A 16,031-nucleotide genomic window follows, 5' to 3' on the forward strand; every position below is an offset into this window, starting at 1 on the left:
CGGGAACGTGATTTTAAATGACGCTTGTTATATGTTGCATGGGAAACACATGATTTCAAATGACGCTTGTTATATGTTGCATGGGAAACATGATTTTAAATGATGCTCGTTATGTGTTGCATGGTAAACATAATTTTAAATGACGCTTGTTACATGTTGCATGGGAAACATGATTTTAAATGATGCTTGTTACATGTTGCATGGGAAACATGATTTTAAATGATGCTTGTTATATGTTGCATCGGGAACGTGATTTTAAGTGACGCTTGTTATATGTTGCATGGGAAACATGATTTCAAATGACGCTTGTTATATGTTGCATGGGAAACAGGATTTTCAAATGACGCTTGTTATATGTTGCATGGGAAACGTGATTTTAAATGATGCTTGCTATATGTTGCATGGGAAACATGATTTTAAGTGACGCTTGTTATATGGTGCATGGGAAACATTATTTCAAATGACGCTTGTTATATGTTGCATGGGAAACGTGATTTTAAATGATGCTTGCTATATGTTGCATGGGAAACATGATTTTAAGTGACGCTTGTTATATGTTGCATGGGAAACATGATTTTAAATGACGCTCGTTATATGTTGCATGGGAAACATGATTTCAAATGACGCTTGTTATATGTTGCATGCGAAACATGATTTTAAATGATGCTTGTTATATGTTGCATGGGAAACATGATTTCAAATGATGCTTGCTATATGTTGCATGGGAAACGTGATTTTAAATGATGCTTGTTATATGTTCCATGGGAAACATGATTTTAAATGACGCTTGTTATATGTTGCATGGGAAACATGATTTTAAATGACGCTTGTTATATGTTGCATGGGAAACATGATGTTAAATGACGCTTGTTATATGTTCCATGGGAAACATGATTTTAAATGACGCTTGTTATATGTTGCATGGGAAACATGATTTTAAATGACGCTTGTTATATGTTGTATAGGAAACATGATTTTAAATGACGCTCGTTATATGTTGCATGGGAAACATGAATTCAAATGACGCTTGTGATATGTTGCATCGGGAACCTGATTTTAAATGATGCTTGTTATATGTTGCATGGGAAACATGATTTCACATGACCCTTGTTATATGTTGAATGGGAAACATGATTTTAAATGATGCTTGTTATATGTTGCATGGGAAACATGATTTCAAATGACGCTTGTTATATGTTGCATGGGAAACATGATTTTAAATGATGCTTGTTATATGTTGCATGGGAAACACATGATTTTAAATGACGCTTGCTATATGTTGCATGGGAAACATGATTTTAAATGATGCTTGTTATATGTTGCATGGGAAACACATGATTTCAAATGACGCTTGTTATATGTTGCATGGGAAACATGATTTTAAATGATGCTTGTTATATGTTGCATGGGAAACATGATTTTAAATGACGTTTGTTATATGTTGCATGGGAAACATGATTTTAAATGACGCTTGTTATATGTTGCATGGGAAACATGATTTTAAATGACGCTTGTTAAATGTTGCATGGGAAACATGATTTTAAATGACGCTTGTTATATGTTGCATGGGAAACATGATTTCAAATGACGCTTGTTATATGTTGCATGGGAAACACATGATTTTAAATGACGCTTGTTATATGTTGCATGGGAAACACATGATTTTAAATGACGCTTGTTATATGTTGCATGGGAAACATGATTTTAAATGATGCTTGTTATATGTTGCATGGGAAACACATGATTTCAAATGACGCTTGTTATATGTTGCATGGGAAACATGATTTTAAATGATGCTTGTTATATGTTGCATCGGGAACGTGATTTTAAATGACGCTTGTTATATGTTGCATGGGAAACACATGATTTCAAATGACGCTTGTTATATGTTGCATGGGAAACGTGATTTTAAATGATGCTTGCTATATGTTGCATGGGAAACATGATTTTAAGTGACGCTTGTTATATGTTGCATGGGAAACATGATTTTAAATGACGCTCGTTATATGTTGCATGGGAAACATGATTTCAAATGACGCTTGTTATATGTTGCATGCGAAACATGATTTTAAATGATGCTTGTTATATGTTGCATGGGAAACATGATTTCAAATGATGCTTGCTATATGTTGCATGGGAAACGTGATTTTAAATGATGCTTGTTATATGTTCCATGGGAAACATGATTTTAAATGACGCTTGTTATATGTTGCATGGGAAACATGATTTTAAATGACGCTTGTTATATGTTGCATGGGAAACATGATGTTAAATGACGCTTGTTATATGTTCCATGGGAAACATGATTTTAAATGACGCTTGTTATATGTTGCATGGGAAACATGATTTTAAATGACGCTTGTTATATGTTGTATAGGAAACATGATTTTAAATGACGCTCGTTATATGTTGCATGGGAAACATGAATTCAAATGACGCTTGTGATATGTTGCATCGGGAACCTGATTTTAAATGATGCTTGTTATATGTTGCATGGGAAACATGATTTCACATGACCCTTGTTATATGTTGAATGGGAAACATGATTTTAAATGATGCTTGTTATATGTTGCATGGGAAACATGATTTCAAATGACGCTTGTTATATGTTGCATGGGAAACATGATTTTAAATGATGCTTGTTATATGTTGCATGGGAAACACATGATTTTAAATGACGCTTGCTATATGTTGCATGGGAAACATGATTTTAAATGATGCTTGTTATATGTTGCATGGGAAACACATGATTTCAAATGACGCTTGTTATATGTTGCATGGGAAACATGATTTTAAATGATGCTTGTTATATGTTGCATGGGAAACATGATTTTAAATGACGTTTGTTATATGTTGCATGGGAAACATGATTTTAAATGACGCTTGTTATATGTTGCATGGGAAACATGATTTTAAATGACGCTTGTTAAATGTTGCATGGGAAACATGATTTTAAATGACGCTTGTTATATGTTGCATGGGAAACATGATTTCAAATGACGCTTGTTATATGTTGCATGGGAAACACATGATTTTAAATGACGCTTGTTATATGTTGCATGGGAAACACATGATTTTAAATGACGCTTGTTATATGTTGCATGGGAAACATGATTTTAAATGATGCTTGTTATATGTTGCATGGGAAACACATGATTTCAAATGACGCTTGTTATATGTTGCATGGGAAACATGATTTTAAATGATGCTTGTTATATGTTGCATCGGGAACGTGATTTTAAATGACGCTTGTTATATGTTGCATGGGAAACACATGATTTCAAATGACGCTTGTTATATGTTGCATGGGAAACATGATTTTAAATGATGCTCGTTATGTGTTGCATGGTAAACATAATTTTAAATGACGCTTGTTACATGTTGCATGGGAAACATGATTTTAAATGATGCTTGTTACATGTTGCATGGGAAACATGATTTTAAATGATGCTTGTTATATGTTGCATCTGGAACGTGATTTTAAGTGACGCTTGTTATATGTTGCATGGGAAACATGATTTCAAATGACGCTTGTTATATGTTGCATGGGAAACAGGATTTTCAAATGACGCTTGTTATATGTTGCATGGGAAACGTGATTTTAAATGATGCTTGCTATATGTTGCATGGGAAACATGATTTTAAGTGACGCTTGTTATATGGTGCATGGGAAACATTATTTCAAATGACGCTTGTTATATGTTGCATGGGAAACGTGATTTTAAATGATGCTTGCTATATGTTGCATGGGAAACATGATTTTAAGTGACGCTTGTTATATGTTGCATGGGAAACATGATTTTAAATGACGCTCATTATATGTTGCATGGGAAACATGATTTCAAATGATGCTTGCTATATGTTGCATGGGAAACGTGATTTTAAATGATGCTTGCTATATGTTGCATGGGAAACATGATTTTAAGTGACGCTTGTTATATGTTGCATGGGAAACATGATTTCAAATGATGCTTGTTATATGTTGCATGGGAAACATGATTTCAAATGATGCTTGCTATATGTTGCATGGGAAACGTGATTTTAAATGATGCTTGCTATATGTTGCATGGGAAACATGATTTTAAGTGACGCTTGTTATATGTTGCATGGGAAACATGATTTTAAGTGACGCTTGTTATATGTTGCATGGGAAACATGATTTTAAATGGCGCTTGTTATATGTTGCATGCGAAACATGATTTTAAATTATGCTTGTTATATGTTGCATGGGAAACATGATTTTAAATGACGCTTGTTATATGTTGCATGGGAAACATGATTTTAAATGACGCTTGTTATATGTTGTATGGGAAACAGGATTTCAAATGACGCTTGTTATATGTTGTATGGGCAACATGATTTTAAATGGCGCTTGTTATATGTTGTATAGGAAACATGATTTTAAATGACGCTCGTTATATGTTGCATGGGAAACATGAATTCAAATGACGCTTGTGATATGTTGCATCGGGAACCTGATTTTAAATGATGCTTGTTATATGTTGCATGGGAAACATGATTTCACATGACCCTTGTTATATGTTGAATGGGAAACATGATTTTAAATGACGCTTGTTATATGTTGTATGGGAAACATGATTTTAAATGACGCTCGTTATATGTTGCATGGGAAACATGATTTCAAATGACGCTTGTTATATGTTGTATGGGCAACATGATTTTAAATGGCGCTTGTTATATGTTGCATGCGAAACATGATTTTAAATGACGCTTGTTATATGTTGTATGGGAAACATGATTTTAAATGACGCTCGTTATATGTTGCATGGGCAACATGATTTTAAATGGCGCTTGTTATATGTTGCATGCGAAACATGATTTCACATGACCCTTGTTATATGTTGCATGGGAAACAGGATTTCAAATGACGCTTGTTATATGTTGCATGGGAAACATGATTTTAAATGACGCTTGTTATATGTTGTATGGGAAACATGATTTTAAATGACGCTCGTTATATGTTGCATGGGAAACATGATTTCAAATGACGCTTGTTATATGTTGTATGGGCAACATGATTTTAAATGGCGCTTGTTATATGTTGCATGCGAAACATGATTTTAAATGATGCTTGTTATATGTTGCATGGGAAACATGATTTTAAATGACGCTTGTTATATGTTGCATGGGAAACATGATGTTAAATGACGCTTGTTATATGTTGCATGGGAAACATGATGTTAAATGACGCTTGTTATATGTTGTATGGGAAACATGATTTTAAATGACGCTCGTTATATGTTGCATGGGCAACATGATTTTAAATGGCGCTTGTTATATGTTGCATGCGAAACATGATTTTAAATGACGCTTGTTATATGTTGTATGGGAAACATGATTTTAAATGACGCTCGTTATATGTTGCATGGGCAACATGATTTTAAATGGCGCTTGTTATATGTTGCATGCGAAACATGATTTCACATGACCCTTGTTATATGTTGCATGGGAAACAGGATTTCAAATGACGCTTGTTATATGTTGCATGGGAAACATGATTTTAAATGACGCTTGTTATATGTTGTATGGGAAACATGATTTTAAATGACGCTCGTTATATGTTGCATGGGAAACATGATTTCAAATGACGCTTGTTATATGTTGTATGGGCAACATGATTTTAAATGGCGCTTGTTATATGTTGCATGCGAAACATGATTTTAAATGATGCTTGTTATATGTTGCATGGGAAACATGATTTTAAATGACGCTTGTTATATGTTGCATGGGAAACATGATGTTAAATGACGCTTGTTATATGTTGCATGGGAAACATGATGTTAAATGACGCTTGTTATATGTTGCATGGGAAACATGATTTTAAATGACGCTTGTTATATGTTGCATGGGAAACATGATGTTAAATGACGCTTGTTATATGTTCCATGGGAAACATGATTTTAAATGACGCTTGTTATATGTTGCATGGGAAACATGATTTTAAATGACGCTTGTTACCTTCGCAAAAGCGGAAGGTTATGTTTTGATCGCTGTGTATTTATTTGTATGTCTGTGTGTGTGTGTGTATGTTATTCGCATAACTCAAAAAGTATTCAACCGAATTGCATGAAATTTGGTGGGATGATTGGTTATTATACGGGACACATTTGATTAGATTTTGGGAGCAATCGGGTCAAAGGTCAAGGTCACGAAAAGGTCAAAATCGTATTTTTGTTGTTCTGTTCCCTACACTCCCATGCCAAGTACAGAACAGTAGCTGCGGCGAAGGTATGCGCTCTACCGAGTGCCCGTTCTAGTTATATGTTGTATAGGAAACATGATTTTAAATGACGCTCGTTATATGTTGCATGGGAAACATGAATTCAAATGACGCTTGTGATATGTTGCATCGGGAACCTGATTTTAAATGATGCTTGTTATATGTTGCATGGGAAACATGATTTCACATGACCCTTGTTATATGTTGAATGGGAAACATGATTTTAAATGATGCTTGTTATATGTTGCATGGGAAACATGATTTCAAATGACGCTTGTTATATGTTGCATGGGAAACATGATTTTAAATGATGCTTGTTATATGTTGCATGGGAAACACATGATTTTAAATGACGCTTGTTATATGTTGCATGGGAAACATGATTTTAAATGATGCTTGTTATATGTTGCATGGGAAACACATGATTTCAAATGACGCTTGTTATATGTTGCATGGGAAACATGATTTTAAATGATGCTTGTTATATGTTGCATGGGAAACATGATTTTAAATGACGCTTGTTATATGTTGCATGGGAAACATGATTTTAAATGACGCTTGTTATATGTTGCATGGGAAACATGATTTTAAATGACGCTTGTTATATGTTGCATGGGAAACATGATTTTAAATGACGCTTGTTATATGTTGCATGGGAAACATGATTTCAAATGACGCTTGTTATATGTTGCATGGGAAACACATGATTTTAAATGACGCTTGTTATATGTTGCATGGGAAACACATGATTTTAAATGACGCTTGTTATATGTTGCATGGGAAACATGATTTTAAATGATGCTTGTTATATGTTGCATGGGAAACACATGATTTCAAATGACGCTTGTTATATGTTGCATGGGAAACATGATTTTAAATGATGCTTGTTATATGTTGCATCGGGAACGTGATTTTAAATGACGCTTGTTATATGTTGCATGGGAAACACATGATTTCAAATGACGCTTGTTATATGTTGCATGGGAAACATGATTTTAAATGATGCTCGTTATGTGTTGCATGGTAAACATAATTTTAAATGACGCTTGTTACATGTTGCATGGGAAACATGATTTTAAATGATGCTTGTTACATGTTGCATGGGAAACATGATTTTAAATGATGCTTGTTATATGTTGCATCGGGAACGTGATTTTAAGTGACGCTTGTTATATGTTGCATGGGAAACATGATTTCAAATGACGCTTGTTATATGTTGCATGGGAAACAGGATTTTCAAATGACGCTTGTTATATGTTGCATGGGAAACGTGATTTTAAATGATGCTTGCTATATGTTGCATGGGAAACATGATTTTAAGTGACGCTTGTTATATGGTGCATGGGAAACATTATTTCAAATGACGCTTGTTATATGTTGCATGGGAAACGTGATTTTAAATGATGCTTGCTATATGTTGCATGGGAAACATGATTTTAAGTGACGCTTGTTATATGTTGCATGGGAAACATGATTTTAAATGACGCTCGTTATATGTTGCATGGGAAACATGATTTCAAATGACGCTTGTTATATGTTGCATGCGAAACATGATTTTAAATGATGCTTGTTATATGTTGCATGGGAAACATGATTTCAAATGATGCTTGCTATATGTTGCATGGGAAACGTGATTTTAAATGATGCTTGCTATATGTTGCATGGGAAACATGATTTTAAGTGACGCTTGTTATATGTTGCATGGGAAACATGATTTCAAATGATGCTTGTTATATGTTGCATGGGAAACATGATTTCAAATGATGCTTGCTATATGTTGCATGGGAAACGTGATTTTAAATGATGCTTGCTATATGTTGCATGGGAAACATGATTTTAAGTGACGCTTGTTATATGTTGCATGGGAAACATGATTTTAAGTGACGCTTGTTATATGTTGCATGGGAAACATGATTTTAAATGGCGCTGGTTATATGTTGCATGCGAAACATGATTTTAAATTATGCTTGTTATATGTTGCATGGGAAACATGATTTTAAATGACGCTTGTTATATGTTGCATGGGAAACATGATTTTAAATGACGCTTGTTATATGTTGTATGGGAAACAGGATTTCAAATGACGCTTGTTATATGTTGTATGGGCAACATGATTTTAAATGGCGCTTGTTATATGTTGTATAGGAAACATGATTTTAAATGACGCTCGTTATATGTTGCATGGGAAACATGAATTCAAATGACGCTTGTGATATGTTGCATCGGGAACCTGATTTTAAATGATGCTTGTTATATGTTGCATGGGAAACATGATTTCACATGACCCTTGTTATATGTTGAATGGGAAACATGATTTTAAATGACGCTTGTTATATGTTGTATGGGAAACATGATTTTAAATGACGCTCGTTATATGTTGCATGGGAAACATGATTTCAAATGACGCTTGTTATATGTTGTATGGGCAACATGATTTTAAATGGCGCTTGTTATATGTTGCATGCGAAACATGATTTTAAATGACGCTTGTTATATGTTGTATGGGAAACATGATTTTAAATGACGCTCGTTATATGTTGCATGGGAAACATGATTTCAAATGATGCTTGTTATATGTTGAATGGGCAACATGATTTTAAATGGTGCTTGTTATATGTTGCATGCGAAACATGATTTCACATGACCCTTGTTATATGTTGCATGGGAAACAGGATTTCAAATGACGCTTGTTATATGTTGCATGGGAAACATGATTTTAAATGACGCTTGTTATATGTTGTATGGGAAACATGATTTTAAATGATGCTCGTTATATGTTGCATGGGAAACATGATTTCAAATGACGCTTGTTATATGTTGTATGGGCAACATGATTTTAAATGGCGCTTGTTATATGTTGCATGCGAAACATGATTTTAAATGATGCTTGTTATATGTTGCATGGGAAACATGATTTTAAATGACGCTTGTTATATGTTGCATGGGAAACATGATGTTAAATGACGCTTGTTATATGTTCCATGGGAAACATGATTTTAAATGACGCTTGTTATATGTTGCATGGGAAACATGATTTTAAATGACGCTTGTTATATGTTGCATGGGAAACATGATGTTAAATGACGCTTGTTATATGTTCCATGGGAAACATGATTTCAAATGACGCTTGTTATATGTTGCATGGGAAACAGGATTTTCAAATGACGCTTGTTATATGTTGCATGGGAAACGTGATTTTAAATGATGCTTGCTATATGTTGCATGGGAAACATGATTTTAAGTGACGCTTGTTATATGGTGCATGGGAAACATTATTTCAAATGACGCTTGTTATATGTTGCATGGGAAACATGATTTTAAATGACGCTTGTTATATGTTGTATAGGAAACATGATTTTAAATGACGCTCGTTATATGTTGCATGGGAAACATGAATTCAAATGACGCTTGTGATATGTTGCATCGGGAACCTGATTTTAAATGATGCTTGTTATATGTTGCATGGGAAACATGATTTCACATGACCCTTGTTATATGTTGAATGGGAAACATGATTTTAAATGATGCTTGTTATATGTTGCATGGGAAACATGATTTCAAATGACGCTTGTTATATGTTGCATGGGAAACATGATTTTAAATGATGCTTGCTATATGTTGCATGGGAAACATGATTTTAAGTGACGCTTGTTATATGTTGCATGGGAAACATGATTTCAAATGATGCTTGTTATATGTTGCATGGGAAACATGATTTCAAATGATGCTTGCTATATGTTGCATGGGAAACGTGATTTTAAATGATGCTTGCTATATGTTGCATGGGAAACATGATTTTAAGTGACGCTTGTTATATGTTGCATGGGAAACACATGATTTTAAGTGACGCTTGTTATATGTTGCATGGGAAACATGATTTTAAATGGCGCTTGTTATTTGTTGCATGCGAAACATGATTTTAAATGATGCTTGTTATATGTTGCATGGGAAACATGATTTTAAATGACGCTTGTTATATGTTCCATGGGAAACATGATTTTAAATGATGCTTGTTATATGTTGCATGGGGAACATGACTTTAAATGACGCTTGTTATATGTTGCATGGGGAACATGTGATTTTAAGTGACGCTTGTTATATGTTGCATGGGAAACATGATTTTAAATTACGTTTGTTATATGTTGCATGGCAAACACATGATTTTAAATGACGCTTGTTATATGTTTCATGTGGAACATGATTTTAAATGACGCTTGTTATATGTTTCATGTGGAACATGATTTTAAATGACGCTTGTTATATGTTTCATGTGGAACATGATTTTAAATGACGCTTGTTATATGTGTCATGTGGAACACGTGCTTGCAAATGAAGGAGGAATAAAATAATTCTTGTGTAAAATTCATTTTATTTTCATTCACCATTTTATTGTAAACTCGCAGGAGGGGGGAGGTGGGAAGGAAGGAGAGAGAGGGGTGAGGAAGGGAGTGGGGGAGTGGATGGGAGAGGGGAGGGGGAGGTGAGGGGAGAGGGACGGGAAAGATATACAACATATACATCTTTTGGGGTGGCTTTGACAGGCCTCTCCGCTTTTGGGGAGTGGGGGTAAGGGAAGGAGGAAAAATGTATCCAGTGCAAAAAGTGCTTTAACCTCAGTGTTGCCCAGGTAAAAAAGGAAATTGTAATAACCTATGCCACCAACACCAGGCGGCGCTACACGGTACACCTTTACATAGAGATTTTACTCCCCTCGCCCAGTCTACCACATCCCCGCATGAGGCTGCGGCCAGATAGCCTATGTTACCCCCCAGACAAAGTTGTATTTGTATTTGTACCCCGAGTAAAGCATATAAGTGTTTATAGCTGGAGTACCTGACGTTGCTCAAGCGAAAAAGAAACATTAGCATATTTGAAATGAGGGCAAATACAATAGAAAAGCAATTACATCCAAATCAGAATCCATCACAAATATCAAATCATTGGTTCACGAGTTATCAAGTGACCACTATATTCGTCATGTGTGTGCGTTTATCTGTGTGTGTGTCTGTCTGTCCGCAGCATAACTACCCGATGATATCATCCGATCTTGATGAAACTTGGGTGGGAGGTTGATATCATGATCTAGTTGTGTCCTGCGTAGAGTGGGCGTATTGCGCCCATTGTGGGTGGAGCCACGCCCCAAAAAGATGTCTTTTTAGGGGGTAATCTATTTCAAGCTACATCTTCTCGGAGGGGTTTGGAGTCATCTGACAGGGGTTTCGATATTTGTTTAGGCCAATGTCATGTGTCTAGCCCCACAGAGCTCGATTTTTCATTTTCGCCCCAAGGTCAAGGTCACAAGGTCACGAAATTTAGAAAAGTCGATTTTTATGGTTTTACTAGCAGAAGTACCCGGCATTGCCGGGCGGGGGAGGGGAGGGGGAGAGGGAAGGGGAGGGGAGGGGAACGGGGGGAGAGCGAGCCCCTTTGTAAAGCGAGCGATTTTTTTTTTCATAGCTTCATAGCGTTTCATAGCGTCATCGCGATTTTTTTTTTCATAGCGTCATAGCGTCACAGCGTTCATAGCGTCATCAGGTGATCGCTCTGAGCGAATCAGCGCCCACCTGCTATGATTCCGTTGATTCCGTGCGCTGAAATGCGCTGAGGTAAATATGAATAAAAATATGGATCGTCAAATATTTTGAGTTCGGCCATGTTCGTCCCAGGCTCAATGGCCATGTCTATGCCAAATATCAAGCACGTAAGCCTCTCCGTTTAGGAGTCTATCGGTAACATTACACACACACACACACATACACACACACACACACACACACACACACACACACACACACACACACAAACTGTGTTTTATATATACTAGGGCATGCCCGTACGTGGGTGCCCGTTCCTTGCCAAAAAAAAAAAAAAACGCTACCCGTACGCTCTACCCCGCCCGTACGCCCGTAAACAAAAAAAACAACGCTCTTCGCTTCCGCCCTTCGCTCTGACTGAATTGGGAGAAATAATGCGCATAAGAAATCGAGAAATTATTATTTTCTCCGGAAGAAATCGAATTACGAACCGTAATGGCGCACGCGCTCGCCTCGGCTCGCTCTCACATCGGCCACGCCTACGCAACGCGTTCTGTGATTGGCTGCCGGAAGTGCAGTCTTCACTGTCCGGAAGGTCACAAATCGCAGTTACGATGAATCGCAAATTAGTTTTAATTAGTTTTAAAACATAGTTTAACGGCAACATAGTTTTCCAACGTGAAATAAATGAATACGCTCTCAAATGTGCCGTCCGAGGCAGAGTCTGTTCGCCACGTTCGGCACACGTGATAGCTCGCTGCTCTCTGATTGGTTGAATCGTTTTTTGGACATAGCTCGGTAACTACTTGTCCGATTAATATGAAACCTTGAAAAGGCACATCCTCGGGTCCCCAGCAATATACCTGGCAAGTTTAAAGTATATCGGACCCGTGGTTGTCGAGAAACAGCGGTCACAGACATACATACATACATACATACATACATACATACATACATACATACATACATACACACACACAGAGATTACTGGAATTATAGATAGATAGATTACATTGTTCGCTTCCTGATAGGGTGAAATGTCGTACATGATCTTATATTATCACATACATAATGAAATACAAGTTTTCCAACAAATTTCAGAATCCTCGACCTTTGACCTTTGAAGGTCACAAATGTCAAATTTTCAAAGTTGTCGGAATCGAACCGAATTTTCGGTATTGTGTAGCTAACTAACCTCATAACTGATTATACATTATTTTCTATCTCATTTCAAGGTCAGTAACCTTCGTTTTGACATTTCAAGGTCACAAAGGTCAAATTTTCAAAGTTGTCGGAATCGAACCGAATTTTCGGTATTGTGTAGCTAACTACCCTCATAACCGATTATACATTATTTTCTATCTTATTTCAAGGTCAGTAACCTACGTTTTGACATTTCAAGATCACAAAGGTCAAATTTTCAAAGTTGTCGGAATCGAACCGAATTTTCGGTATTGTGTAGCAAACTACCCTCATAACCGATTATACATTATTTTCTATCTTATTTCAAGGTCAGTAACCTACGTTTTGACATTTCAAGATCACAAAGGTCAAATTTTCAAAGTTGTCGGAATCGAACCGAATTTTCGGTATTGTGTAGCAAACTGGTTTCATAACAGATAATACATTCCTATTTATATATTTTCAATGGCGGTTTTGACCTTTGTCATTGAATACCGCTTGCTCGTGAACCATCGTCCTCTCCTGACTTGTCATTTTAACTTTTCGTTGAATATATATGCTGCTGAATGTGCCGTTCATCATGCTTCTGAGTTAAGTTGATGTCATTCAGTAAGAAGAAGAAGCCTTACCAGTTAAGTATGTCGACCGCTTCCGGTATTGTTTGATTTTCAAAGTTGTCGGAATCAATTTGTCGGAAATCAATCAATTGTCGGAAATAATTTCAAAGTTATTTGTGTTCAAATGTCTGGTGATCGTTTTGTATTTATTTATGCAAATGTGTACTTGTATATAACTCTCATTAATCAAAAAGGCTTAGGCACTATAGAGCGATTTTTTTAAATCCAAACAAACGAACTCCTTTTTTTGCCTAAAACACTCCCACTCACTCACTGATGAACCTCTGAAAGTTTGACGAAGATCCGTTCAGCCATCTCTGAGAAAATGGCGACACAGACCAACGGCTCTCTTTCAGTCATGGCCAAAAATATTGGTAAAAAAAAAAACCTTTTTCAGATAATGCACCATTTCTTCGAGAAAATTGTTGAAATTAAAAAATATTTTGGTATCCACAAGTATATTTCTTTGGCTTTCAGTGGAACAAACAAAAAAGCTGAAAAAATAGCTAAATCTTAGCTTATCCCACACAGAAATCCTGAAATGGCCCGGCCAATATTATTGGCACCTTTTAGAAGTTGTTAGAAATAATTAGATTTCAAGCAGGTGATTCTCCATTGCTTTGTTATTGAACTCACCTGTGGTGAGTTGCAGGTGCCTGCAATATAAAATCACTCATTCAATCAGTTTGAACTGAGAAAAGGAGTCATTCTGCTGTTTTGTGTCACTGTGTGTACCGCAATGAGCATGGAGAAAAGAAAGAAAAACAAAGAATTGTCTGAGAAGGTCAGACAAAAGATTATAGCCAAGCATGGACAATCTCAAGGCTACAAGTCAATCTCCCGAGACCTTAATGTTCCTGTGTCCAACGTACACAATGTTATCAGGAAGTTTAAGGCCCATGGAACTGCAGCCAACCTCCCTGGACGTGGCCGCAAGAGAAAATTTGATCGAAGATTCCCCAAGGTAGTGTTCTGGGCCCTGTGCTTTTTCTGGTCTTCATCAATGATCTCTCCGACTCTCTTGAAAATCCTCTCTATCTCTTTGCTGATGACTCCACTCTCTGCCGCTCCATTCCTCATCCCTCAGATCGGCAGTCTGCAACCTCCTCACTCTCTGCAGACCTGGACAAAATCACTGACTGGGCAACCAATGGAACATGTCTTTCAATCCTGACAAATCTCACACTCTTACGATGTCTCTCCGAAAAGACCGACTGGACAACCCTCCCATCCACTTTCTGAATAATTCTCTCCAAGAAGTTCTGTCACTCAAGCTTTTGAGTCTCACTATCTGCCATGATCTTTCCTGGGAAAACCACATTTCAAATCTGGCCTCCAAAGCCAGTCGCCGACTGGGCATCCTCCGTCATGCGAAGTCCTTCCTTGGCACACCTGAGCTCCTCACCACATACAAGGCTTTCATGCGCAGCTCAATGGAATACTGCTCTCCCCTCTGGGCTGGTGCTCCTGCCTCACACCTAGCTCGTCTTCACGCTGTTGAAACCAAAGCGTTCAGAATCATTGGAATCTCCCGTGATGAAGCTACCTCCGAGGGCCTTTCACTTACTCACCGCAGGCAGGTTGGTGGTCTTTCTGTCTTCTACCGACTCCCCTCCGGCCTTGCTCCTCCAGCAAACTCTGGGCTCTGTCCCCCAAATATTCCTAAAGGTCACACAAGACCTGCCTGCAACCCTCTTATGGTTAAACTGCCAAAATCAAGACTCTCTGCTCACCTTCACTCTTTCATTCCTCTTTTCTCCCGCTTCTGGAACAAACTCCCCCACTCCCTTCAATCCCACTCCTCCCTCCAGATCTTTAAAACAGCTGTTCACCACCATCTCTTATCTTCCCCCATCCAAAACCTTGATCTTTTCTACCCCCGCTAATTTCACCCCAAATCCTCTTTTTTGAAATACCAACTTCTTTCCTGGAAGTCCTTGTGGTGTCCTTGTGTTTATACTTCTCCCACCCCCCCCCCCCCCTTCCCACGCCGCCTCCCCCCAAGTCCTCTTTCTCCCACACATTCCCGATGTCCCTCACAAATGTTGTGTTTATGTGCTTCCCCTTATCTCCCCATCTTGTCTACGGCTCCCCTTTTTATATACTTTGTTTGGTTGTCTGTTTGATTTGTTTGTGTGATAAATGTTAACTCTTTCACGAGCCTCGATTGTGTATCCCCAAAAAAAAAAAAAAAAATTGCAGCAAAGGATTGTTCGAATGGTGGAAAAAGTACATCGCCCAACTTCCAAACAGATTCAAGCTGACCTTCAGACACAAGGTAGGACAGTTTCAACTCGCACCATCCGTCGCCAACTCATTGAAAGGGGGTTCTATGGTAGGAGACCCAGGAGGATCCCACTGCTGAGAAAGCCCGACTGGAGATTGCCAAAACACACTGTTTTGCATCCAGATCCTGCATCCGGATCTTCGGATGTTCACCAAAATTGAATCAATTCG

This window comes from Myxine glutinosa, chromosome 1 (genome assembly GCF_964187855.1).
Source record: "Myxine glutinosa chromosome 1, kmMyxGlut1.1, whole genome shotgun sequence".
Taxonomy (NCBI): domain Eukaryota; kingdom Metazoa; phylum Chordata; class Myxini; order Myxiniformes; family Myxinidae; genus Myxine; species Myxine glutinosa.